Source organism: Cervus canadensis, chromosome 12, assembly GCF_019320065.1.
Source record: "Cervus canadensis isolate Bull #8, Minnesota chromosome 12, ASM1932006v1, whole genome shotgun sequence".
NCBI classification, from domain to species: domain Eukaryota; kingdom Metazoa; phylum Chordata; class Mammalia; order Artiodactyla; family Cervidae; genus Cervus; species Cervus canadensis.
Window position 1 is genome coordinate 41,971,959 of NC_057397.1, and position 12,525 is coordinate 41,984,483.

General features: G+C 41.1%; 1 protein-coding gene across 2 annotated transcripts in view; it reads right to left on the bottom strand.

Moving 5' to 3' along the window:
* ZNF704 (zinc finger protein 704) overlaps positions 1-12,525 on the bottom strand; it is a 250,294-nt gene that overhangs the window by 213,832 nt on the left and 23,937 nt on the right. The window lies entirely within an intron of this gene.

Genomic DNA, 12,525 nt, shown 5'->3' on the forward strand with positions numbered 1-12,525 from the left:
TGGCAGGTTTGGTGCCTGGTGAGGGCTGACTTCCTGGCTCATAGACAGCTGTGTTCCCTGTGGCAGAGAGAGCGTGCGCAGTGGACTGTATGAGGACATCAGTGGGGCTCTACCCACCAAAGACCTCAACCAAATCCAGTTACCTCCCAAAGGTCCCATCTCCAATACCATCACAGGGGTTTAGACTTCCACATATGAATTTGCAGCTGGGGCCGAGGGACACACACACTCAGTCCATAGCAGGAAGTGATGTTTGGAGTGAGGTCTGATGAGAGATGGTGCTATCTTGGTGAAGAGCAGTTAGGGAAGGAAAGCATAGCAAGTTCAAGAGCTTGAAAGAAAGCCAGTGAGGCTGGTGACCAGAGTAAAGTCTGTTACAGGGCATGAGATGAGGTCAAAGAGATAGAAGGGGCTAGATCATATGTTATGAGCTGAATTGTATCTCCCTACCCTCCTAAATTCATGTGCTGAAACTCTCATTCCTAGTACCTCAGCATGTACCTGTATTTGAAGATAGGGCCTTTAAATAGGTAATTAACACAAAATGAGGTCTTAGCTACTGCTGCTGCTGCTAAGTCACTTCAGTTGTGTCCGACTCTGTGCGACCCCATAGACAGCAGCCCACCAGGCTCCCCTGTCCCTGGGATTCTCCAGGCAAGAACACTGGAGTGGGTTGCCATTTCCTTCTCCAATGCACGAAAGTGAAAAGTGAAAGTGAAGTCGCTCAGTCGTGTCCAACTCTTGGCGACCCCATGGACTGCAGCCTACCAGGCTCCTCCGTCCATGGGATTTTCCAGGCAAGAGGACTGGAGTGGGTTGCCATCGCCTTCTCCTGAGGTCTTAGAGGTGGGCTCTAATCCAGTATGACTGGTGTCCTCATAAGAAAAGAGATTAGGACAGAGATAACACACAAACCAAGGGATGACCATGTGAGGACACAGAGAAAAGGTGACTATCTTCAACTTAAAGAGAGAGAGAATGCTGAAGATACCACACCTGGCCAGGACCTTGATCATTTTGAGGATTTTGAGGATTCAGAAGTGTGAGAATATAAATTTCCATTGCCTGAGCAACAGAGTCCATAGTACTTATAGCAAAGTATGACAGCCTTAGCAAACTAAGGTTATACAAGGAATGGTAAAAAACTATGGTCTTAATGCTCAGATCATAGAATTCACAGATGGGGCTTTAACCGGGAAGAGGAAGGGTTATAGATCTGGTGTGCCATGTGTCTCTCTGCAGTGTCAAGGTGAACTGAAAGAGGCTGAGTGGATATAAGACACAGTAGGCTGAATGCTGTTGTTGTTTAGTTGCTAAGTCATGTCCAACTCTTTGTGACCCCATGAACTGCAGCATGCCTGGCTTCTCTGTCCATCATTATATCCCTGAGTTTGCTCAAACTCATGAGTCAGTGATGTCATCCAGCCATCTCATCCTCTGCTGTCCCCTTCTCCTTCTGCCCTCAATCTTTCCCAGCATCAGGGTCTTTTCCAAGGAGTCAGCTCTTTGCATCAGGTGGTCAAAGTTTTGGAGCTTCAGCTTCAGCATCAGTCCTTCCAATGAATATTCAGGGTTGATTTCCTTTAGGATTGACTGGTTTGATCTCCTTGCTGCCCAAGGGACTCTCCAGAGTCTTCTCCAGCATTATTCAGTAGGCTGAATAATGGCCTCCAAAGACATCCATGTCCTAATCCCAGGAACCTGACCTTAAATAGCAAAGTGACTCTGCAGATGTGACTAGGTTAAGTGATAGAGAGATTACCCTGAATTATCCAGATGAACCCTAAATGTAACCACAAGAGTCCTCATAAGAGGGAGGCAGAGGGAGATTTCACCATAGAGGAGAGGGGCATGTAACAACAGAAGCAGACAATGGAATAATATGCTTTGAAAATGGAGGAAGAGCCTACAAAACAAGAAACATAGAGGGGGCCATCAGAAGCCAGAGAAGGCAAGGAAATGGATTTGCCCCTAGAGTCTCCAGAAGAAACCACTCCTGCCAACACCTTGACTGTAGCCCAGTGAGTACCTGTGGATCTCTGACCTCCAAATCAGTAAGAGAATACACCTGTGTTGTAAACCAAATTCATGGTACAGTAACCTCTTACAGGGGCAACAGAACCCTAATACACGGGAAAATGAGCCAGGGGTCTGCAAGCAGTAGTCTAATATAGAGATGCTTGGATAGTGATGGTGGGAAGAACTTGAGAAACAGGAAGTAAAATCAAAAAGAGTGGATGCTGGATTATGTTTGGGGGAAAAGGAAGGGGAGGGAGCCAGTGAGAAGCACTTGTACTCTTCCCTACCACAACCTTCAAATCCAGGCAGGGCAATGACTCTACCATCCCACTTTGGGAGTCATAAATCTGATAAGGCATTTAATGATTTGAAGGCAGGAAACAAAATCTGTTTTCCTGATTTATTAGGTTAGCAAAAAAAAAAAAAAAGGTAGTTCTGGTTTTTCTGTGTCATAGAAAATCTTGAATGAACTTCTTTGGCCAACCCAATACTTCATCTTGGAGTTTAAATTTTAAGTCTAATATGCTATTAAAATTTTATGTGGGGACAATCAAACCCTTTAGTTTAAAAAGTACTTCTGAATGTGAACTATTTCTTGACTTTGATTTCAAGAAAGCCTGGAGCCCCTGAGGTGCTTACCATAAAGATTCACAAATGGAACGTATAGAGGACCTATTCTCTTCTATTCGCTTATTATATATTTATGCTCTCCTCAATACACTTTCAGCCTCTTAAGGCCACTGAAACCTAATACACACAGAGGAACACACATTGCTTTGCAATATATAGCCCTACAGCACTCACGCCACACCCTTCCTTGCTTTTGTAGTGATTCGGATCCCACGGAGCTCAGGGCAAACACAGTCATCAGCAGGGCCTTCTCGATGCCAGATCCATTGCAGGTCATTTCCTGCACTTGCACTTCAATTTCCTCACACCGGAAGCTGACCTTGCTGATAAGAAGAGTCTTGGCTACACTTAGGAAGTCCATGCACTTGATGATTAAAAGTGGTGCTGATGTGACCTGTACAGTTGCCCTTGATCACACTAACTGCCTAGCTTACATCAGAACAGAAAACAGCTAGTATCCTCCATTTTTCTGCATTCCTCTTTTAAAGGCAGGAGTATTCCACATATCTTAGAAACAAACTTCTACAAATATTATAGAGAATTTGGTAGAACCTCTCAGTGTTGAGAAAGGAACTATCAGTCTTAAAGACTGTGAGCTTTGCTGTAGTAAAGTGGTAAGACTATCCTCAGAACCATGAATTTAGACTTGGCTTTAAAGTAAGATTTTGAAGAAGAAGAGGCACACCCAAGTATCTTTAAACAGAGGAAGAACACAAAAAATCTGCAAAATTATGGCATTTGGGAGCCATTCATTCAGATGTTAATGACTCTGAGTGACATAAGAGTCTCCACATTAAAAGCACAGTATCTGATGTTCTTAAGTTGCTGTGTTCATCCTCAGTGGGGAGAGAAGTATGTGCTTTAATTTTAGAAGATTTTAATAAAAATTGCTCAAGTAAAATGGCTAAGTCCTCAACCTCTGTAACACCAGAAGTTATGTTGCACTATTCATTTATAGTAATACTAAACTAATGAAATAAAGAATCTCCTGTTGGTTTCTATATTGCTGGGTTTATGCAATGAATGTTCAAGATTTTGAAGGGCAGGTTGATGCTATCTTGGGTTGTTACCAGGAAATGCTGTTTGTGAATCATGCATGACTAAATCAGGCTTTTGGTTTTGCAGAGACTTGCATTCCTCTCTAGGATATCCGAGGTCATACTGATCTCACTGACGGACTCAATTCATTGACAATGACTTACATACTCTTCACTGGTGTTTTTTTAGCAGGTGCTCATGAGGGAAATATACATGTAGTTTCTAGCAGCAACTATTTATTTCCTAAGCAGGAACTTTTAAATATAATAGATATTTATCTTGGAGGCTACAAACTAAAAGACATTCCAGACTTACCGAGTAATCCAGCTCTTAAAGTAAAGAGACTTAATACACACACACACACACACACACACACACACACACACACTTATTTAAGTCTTGATTCTTCTACTTTGAGAATATGGTTACCAGTACATTTTTAAAGGAATCAAGAGATCTTGGGGCTTTACTAAGGAACTGAATAGATTATCTAAATCAAGCAGTATGTCTTCCAGGAAAAGCTAACTATGGCACTGTCAGAACTCTCAAAGGAGGAGGCATTTTCTAGGCAAGTCTACTAAAGTGGTCCCGTTTGGGTTAGGAAGTTCTTTTGGTTGGACTTGGGCTCCCCTCATAGCTCAGATGGTAAAGAGTCTGCCTACAATGCAGGAGACCTGGGTTCAATCCCTGGGTTGTGAAGATCTCCTGGAGAAGGAAATGGCAACCCACTCTACTATTTTTTCATGGAGAATTCCATGGACAGAGAAGACTGGCAGGTTTTAGTCCATTGGGTCACAAAGAGTCAGACACAACTGAGCAACTAACACACACAACCTGGTTTCTACTCCAGAAAACTTAACTTGGTTTCCACTCATTCCATCTTCACTGCAGATAAAGAATAATTATTCACTGTCCTTTTAGATTTTCCAGAGCTAAAAGGATTCCAAATGTAGCTCACCAAGGTCACAGGATACAAGATGAACAATGCAAGAGACAATCACATTTCTATATATTGCAATACTTATAACAAACACATGGAAACTGAAATTTAAAACACAGTTACACTTACAATCACTCAAAATAAAATTAAACACTTAGGTATAAACCTAGCAAAAACATGCAGAGAATAATCTGTTTCCTGAAAATTCAAAAGACTTCAAAAAGTAGTTTATTTATAATGGTATGTTAGTTTCAGGTGTACGGCAAAGTGATTCAGTTATATATATTTAATATATTTATATAATAAAATGTTCATTTTCAAATCCTTTTCCCTTATAGGTTATGACAAAATATTGAGTACAGTTCCTTGTGCTATACAGTAGGTCCTTGCTGGTTATCTATTTTATACATAGCAATGCGTGTATGTTAATCACAAACTCCTAATTTAGCCCTCCCTCAAACCCCCTTGGTAACCATAAGATTATTTTCTATGTCTGTGGGTCTATTTCTACTTGATATATGAGTTCATTTTTTAAGATTCCACATATAAGTGATATATGATATTAATATTTGTGTTTCTCTGGCTTACTTCACCTAACATGATAATCTCTACAAATGGACATGCTAATTCTAAAATGTATATGGAAAGACATAGAGCCTAAAATAACTGAAACGATTTTGATAAAAAAGAATAAAGTGAGAGTAGTCACTCTACTGTGTATAAAGGTTTATTCTATAACTACTATACTCAAAACAGTGTGACATTTGCACATGGAGAGACACAGAGATCCACAGAACATAACACAGAGCCCAAACAAGACTCGTACAAACTCGCCCGACTGATTTCTACAAAGGTGAAGATGCAATTTAAAGGACGAAAGATAGCTTTCTAACAAACGGTGCAGAAGTGCCGCTCATCCATAAGCATAAACATGCATCCCTCAACTGACACCTCACAAATTTAACTCAAAACACATCACTGGTATGAATGTAAAATGACATAGTCACTACAGGAAAAACTATGGCAGGTTTTTACAAGACTAAACATACATGTTCTTCCTGTAATTGAACCAGCAACTCTACTTTTGGACATTAAGCCTAGAGAAACAAAACTTTATAAAAGTGTGCATTCATGTACAAAATGTATATATGAATGTTCACAGTAGCTTTATTTATAACAGCCCAGAACAGGAAACAAACCAAATATTCTTCAATTAGTTAAACAAACTGTGATATATCCATACCATGGAATACCACTTGGTAATTAAAAGGAACAAACTACTGATACATGCAACAACTTGGGGTTTGTTCAAAACCTCAGAATCTTCCTGGGCGAAATCTGGAATTGGTCTCCATACATAGAGAGAAACGGAAGAAAGAGGCAGCCACTCCAAGTGGTGGGTGGTAATTTCAATAAGCAAGGGAATTTACATAGGAGGCTTGCCTTGGGCGGCTACCAGATGACTAAATCTCTGCACACCCACCAGAATCTTAACAGCTTATTCTTGTTGTTGTTCAGTCGCTAAGTCATGTCTGACTCTTTATGACCCCATAGACGGCAGTATGTCAGGCTTCCCTGTCCTTCACCATCTCCTGAAGTTAGCTCAAACTCATGTCCATTGAGTCAGTGATGCCATCCAACCACCTCATCCTTTGTTGCCCCCTTCTCCTCCTGCCAGCAATCTTTTCCATCATCAAGGTCTTTTTCAATGAGTCAGCTCTTCACATCAGGTGGCCGAAGTATTGGAGCTTCAGCTTCAGTCCTTCCGATGAATATTCAGGGTTGTCCAGAGGCTGTAACTGAGTTCAGTCATGATCTAATCTTGATGGTCTCAGCAACACCTTACTCTTCTAAGGCTGCTTAGAAACAGCTCCTACTGTGCAAATAGTGGGCAGAATGTACACTCCAAGGACAGGGGAGGGGTTGAGGAGCCTCCCGTTGCCCAGGTCCAACCCTTGGGTCACATCTTCTTGATGACCTCCTCCAACACTTGAGTGGCTCTCAAGGGAATTAGGATAAGGCAATGGCACCCCACTCCAGTACTTTTGCCTGGAAAATCCCATGGAGAGAGGAGCCTGGTAGGCTGCAGTCCATGGGGTTGCCAAGAGTTGGACACGACTGAGCGACTTCACTTTCACTTTTCACTTTCATGCATTGGAGAAGGAAATGGCAACCCACTCCAGTGTTCTTGCCTGGAGAATCCCAGGCACAGCGGAGCCTGGTGGGCTGCCGTCTATGGGGTCGCACAGAGTCGGACACGACTGAAGTGACTTAGCAGCAGCAGCAGCAGCAGCAGCAGAGGTAGGAAAGAGGTAGGTGTGGCTATACGAGGGCAACTTGGGGGACCCTTGTGCTGGGACTGCTCTGTACCTTCAATGTGACATTGGTCACGTGATGCACACATGTGACAGCATTGCACACACACAAGTGCATGTAAAACTGGTAAAATGTGAATAAGGTCAGTGAACTGTATCAATGTCAATTTCCTGGTTGTGATACTGTACTGGAGTTATGCAAGATGTTCTCACTGGAGGCAACTGGGTGAAGTATACACAGGATCTCTCTGTATTAATATTATTTCTTAGAACTGTGGGTGAATTTACAGTGATCTTCTTAAGCTTTTTCAAGTAAAGAAATGTAAAAAAGAAAAATATATAGTCTATGCCCATTTTACAGATGAATGAAGGAACAAGAAGTAAAGAAATTTACACAATATTACACTGTATTCTTTTAGTTAGGAGGTAGGTCAAAAATAAGACTTAGGCCTCTGAATTTCCACTATGCCACAAACCTTAACACAAATAATAAAATAAGCCATCACTACTGTCCCACCCCTACTGGGGGATTAAAATAATAAAGGTATCTTTAAGCAGCTAAAAATGTAGTTTAGATATACAGAATAATATTAAGGGAATAAGTGAGTACTACATTTAAGTATTATATGGCTCTAATTTAAATATAATAAGAATACATATAATAAGAACTCAGAGAAAAAAGGTACAGACATTTGTCACACTATTCTACTGCAAATCTGAACAAATCCAAGGCAAGTAACCTCATTTATATATAACACACAGGAAAGAGACTTATTCAGATTTACCTCCAGCTATGTACGCTTAGAATACCGTGTTATGGGCAGAAGATGGACTGCCACAGATGTTAACCACAGGCTACTGGTTACCAGATATCCCTGCGCTACCCTGCCGCCACCCTCCTCGGTGGCAAGTCCAGCAACACAGAACATCCCAGAAAAGAAACACGCCCTTTCGGTCACAGAAATAAGCCACATGCAACAAACGAATCCAGCCCATCTGAAGCAGAAGAATTCATTACTTCTCTCAGACTCAAGATTTAAATTTATTACTATAACAATCTGTGGCCCAGAGATGAAGACAAAGGCGTTACCCTGTAACAGAACACTATAAAGAACGGAGGCGTGGTCCCCCTGCACAGGGCGCGGACTAAATTTGCACTGCAGTGAGTTCCAAAAATGACTTTTTAACACTGAAATTCTTTTTAAAAAAATTTTATTTATATATTTGGCTGTGTCAGGCCTTATTTGCAGCATGCACAACCTTTTAGTTGCAACATGCAGGGCATTAGCTGCAGTATGTGAACTCTTAGTTGAGGCTCCTGGGATCTCGTTTGCTAACTTGTTTAGTCGCTAAGTTGTGTCTGACTCTTTTGCGACCCCATGGACTGTAGCCCGCCAGGCTTCTCCGTCCATGGGATTTTCCGGGCAAGAACACTGGAGTGGGTTGCCATGCCCTTCACCAGGGGACCTTCCTGACCCAGGGATCAAACCCTCCTCTCCTGTGTCTCCTGCATTGGGAGGTGGAGTCTTTACCGCTGAGCCCCCTCCCCCTCCCCCGGTGGGGGGTGGGGGGCGGAGCCAGGGATCAAACCCAGCCGCCCGCATTGGAAGTGCGGAGTCAGCCATTGGACCACCAGAAAGTCCCCAATAATGATTTAGATTATGGTAATGATGTGGATTTTCAGCCTCTATTTACCTGGCTCTGAAGGTGATTAACTTTCAAGTTCTCAGGATGAAGATGAAAACTTTTATGATATTTTTGTTACCATTTTGAGAGCTTGTTATATAGCTTAAATGTTCACTGAAATACATTTCTTTTTAGAAATCCATTTTTCTTTCCCAATAAAAGATATGCTTTTATTGTACCATGAGTGGCACACCAGGATTCCATTCCGTTTGTTCTACTACGTTTCACATCAGTTTTTTCCGAAATATTTTTTTGAAAAAATTTTTTGCATTCATATTCAATGGTAACTAGGACTTTTCTCAAATTTTTTTGTAATTTTGCTGATTTTGTACCTTTATATTTGCTTTTCAGTCATGTAGTGGATAAAAATGCATTCTTAGAGACTGACTATTGTTGTGGCTTGCTTTTAAATTACAGCCCCATTATTTGTTTTATATAACATGCATGGCATGGACTTAAACTCAACAGAAAGTTGTCTTTTCTGGTTGTTTGCATTCTCTAAAATAGAAACTTCCCTGTTCACACTTTTTTTTTTTTTTTTTTTTCAGAATCAATAGGCCATCACAATCTTTCCACAGCTTATTATTTCTGTATTTATATGAATACATCTTAAAAATCATGTACAACATGCACATGGGACAAAAGTACTTAAGCACCCCTCTCCCGCCCCCCCCCCCACAAAAAAATGTCCTTATAAAACTGAAATGCTTCTCACAGGATGGCATGTCACCAGCAAAGTCAGCAAAACCGATGATGTCTGGCACTAAGGCTGGCCGCCACCAGCCTGTCCTTGCACCAGCCTCCTTCCTGGCCCCTGGTCTCTGCATTTGCTCTGTGCTTCTCACTGTTGTTTTGTTTTGCTTTTTATCTAGGGGTGTCATTCTCCTCCTTCTCTACTTTACAATCTCTTTCTCAGGCTTTAGACTTCGTTCTAACATCATTTACCCCAAAGCCTTTATGAGCTCCCCTGAGCAGTTAACTTCCCCCTTTCTGTGTTCCCGGAACCCATCGGAGCTCATTACTGCAGAACTCAAAAGGCTGGGCTGTGAATGTCACAAACATGTCTGTTTCCCCCATTTGACAGAACACCTCAGGTGGGGACCATGGGAACGCGCCTGACACAGAACAGGTGACAAAGTGAGCAGGCTGGCTTCCTGATCGGCCCCGGCCCTCGGCCTGCTGGTTTGAGCTATTGTTTCATTTTCGGAAAACAGGGGCAAGTTTATTCTCATGATCTAGGGAAAAGGCATGAGCCAAGTACACAGGCTGGGACTTTTTATTTTTCCAGCTGACCCAGGCAGTGATCTCTCAGGACTCCCATTTAGAAGTAAGAGCTGAGACAGAAAATCCATGTTTGCTCAGAATCCTTTATTTTAGGAGCCCTGTGAGGGTAGGACTTGTTTTTCTGGTAGGTGAATCTAGAGGGCAATGCAAGTTGGAAAGCAATATCTAAGGAAAGAATCCAGTGTCCCTGGTCTTGAACACACACTCTGTTATAAGTCTGGTGTACTCTGGACACTAAGGTTAGAATATCATCTCTTGGATCTTTAAGATCTGCCCTTGAGAAGGAAGGGCAGGAAAACGACATGGAGCTTTGAGGACAAGAACCCTCAGACAACTGTTGAGGATGAATAAAGTCATTTGGGGGTGTACTTCCATGCTGGTGTACACATAGTAAAAACAGTAAGTCTAACAATGATGGTGCAGCTATGCCACACAAATCAATTTTTAATATAGGAAGTTTCTACTGCTTTGACCAATAAACTTTAACCATTTTTGTTGTATGTTTCTTGGAAATGCATTAGTTACTTTCTTGTTTTTCTACTGAACAAACTTCCCTTGATGGTACAATGTCATAGAAAGACTATAAAAAACTGTAACATGGAGTCATATGCCCTCAGGAACTCCTTGCAACCATATTAAATGACTCTAGAGTTTTAAAACTATTTCATATGCTCACTTGCACAGTGTTTTAAATATAGATTCCATATGTTCCATCAACGTTAGTTATACGCCTGCTGCTCTTAGGACAGTGACTGTTAGTGGAGAGATGTACTGTCTTGCTACTTCCCAGGTTTTCACTGGCTGTGGGCCAAGAAACCTCACAGACTTCCCAGGTGGCTCAGTGGTAAAGAATCCGCCTGCCAACGCAGGATATGCAGAAGACTCAGGGTTGTCGGAGGAGGAAATGGCAATACACTCCAGTATTACTGCCAGGATAATCCCATGGACACAGGAGCCTGGTAGGTTACAGTCCATGGGGTCGCAAAGAGTCAGACATGACTGAAGTGCCTGAACACACACATGCAAGAAACCACATTTTTGGGGGCTGGATGTTAAGACTGAGTAAGGCAACAGGTTCGTGTTTCTCACTGGACTGAATATTCCTAGAAAATAACTAGTCATTGCTACCTTTGAGCCCCCAAAATGTCTAGCATGGTGCTTTTATACCATGGCCCTAAGCAAATGTTTTCTGATTTGAATTAAACAAGTATGAGCTGTGTTTTTTTTACATCTACTTCAGCTCCTCAAGCATTGTTAGCTTAATTTTTTTTTAAGGTAGGTTGCCAAGAACAGAATTTGCAAGATAAGTGATCTCCCTATAAATGATATTATTCTTGTGGTCCAGAAACATAAACACAGCAAGGTGAAGGATCAGTGTAATTCTAGATGATTATTAGTTCCTTCTTTTGTCTTATGGGGACTTTTGAATTATCAGGATAAGAACTGCTGCTATGATGTGAAAAAGTTACATAAAACCAAAGATTATTTTAGAAATTTAGTGGAAAACAGACTTTAATGAGAAGGGAATGGAAGCAACGAGGATACTACAGGAATGAAGAGAGTGATTTTTAGGGAAGAAAAAAACATGGTAGAAAAAAAAAATATGATCTGGTAATAAATAAATAAGATACAGAGAAGGAAGGTGGTAGAGGAAAAACAGAGAATGTTTGTACAATGGCATGCTTATTCTTTCATTTTCCGAGCATATAAACATTTATTGAGCACCCACTCCTATTCCAATAAGTTTAGTGGGGTCTAGTACCACTAATAATGGAGAAAATCAGAATCAAAGAGTGGTTTCAGAGGAAGGGAAGACAATGATGGCTTGGAAGTTACTGGGAAACAAAATAAGTATCACTAGTTCAACATGGGTAAACAGAAGACTAAGGCAAGAATAAGTCACAGTTGAACATGTCAACATGAAAATCTACAAATATATGGCAGATGAGACAAATATGGGGAGAATCAGAAAGAAAGAATTCGAAGTCATTTATGAAGTCATCTTGAAATAGTCATTTAACCTCTAGCCAGGGTTGCCTTGTGATTTAATTGAAATGATAGTGACTGTCAAAAACATAAGAAATACAAAAGGTACTGTACGTGATATGTACTAAAGAGTACAAAGCACTATGGAGACGTAAGACACAATATATATTTCGACCACAAATGCAAGGGTAAAAAGAAGGACAAATGTATTCATTCCCAATAAATGTTTACTTTCAAAAGTAAAGTCTTCTCTCCCAAGTGAAATGCTCTGAGTCCTATCTTTTTCTCTGCACTTCCCAGCACCTTCCTGTTAATTCTGCTAACTTTGGAAAAAGGACAGAATGCTTAGCAAAGCACAGATGAGAGGGGCCTGCCTAAAAAGAGCTCTCCTTTGCAACTCACTGGGCACTATACAGCAAGAGAATATCCTTAGAGAAACTTACCTAACTTTGATGTTGACATCATAGTTTGAAAAACTAACTTCAAAACAAGGCTTTAAAATGGCAACATTGAAGTGGAATTTATTTAAATAGCTCCAATCCCATTTCTCTTCTTAGTAAACTAGAAGCATGAATACCATTTGCTACTTGATCCTGGCCGCTAAGCTTAAGTTTAAAATTCCACTCC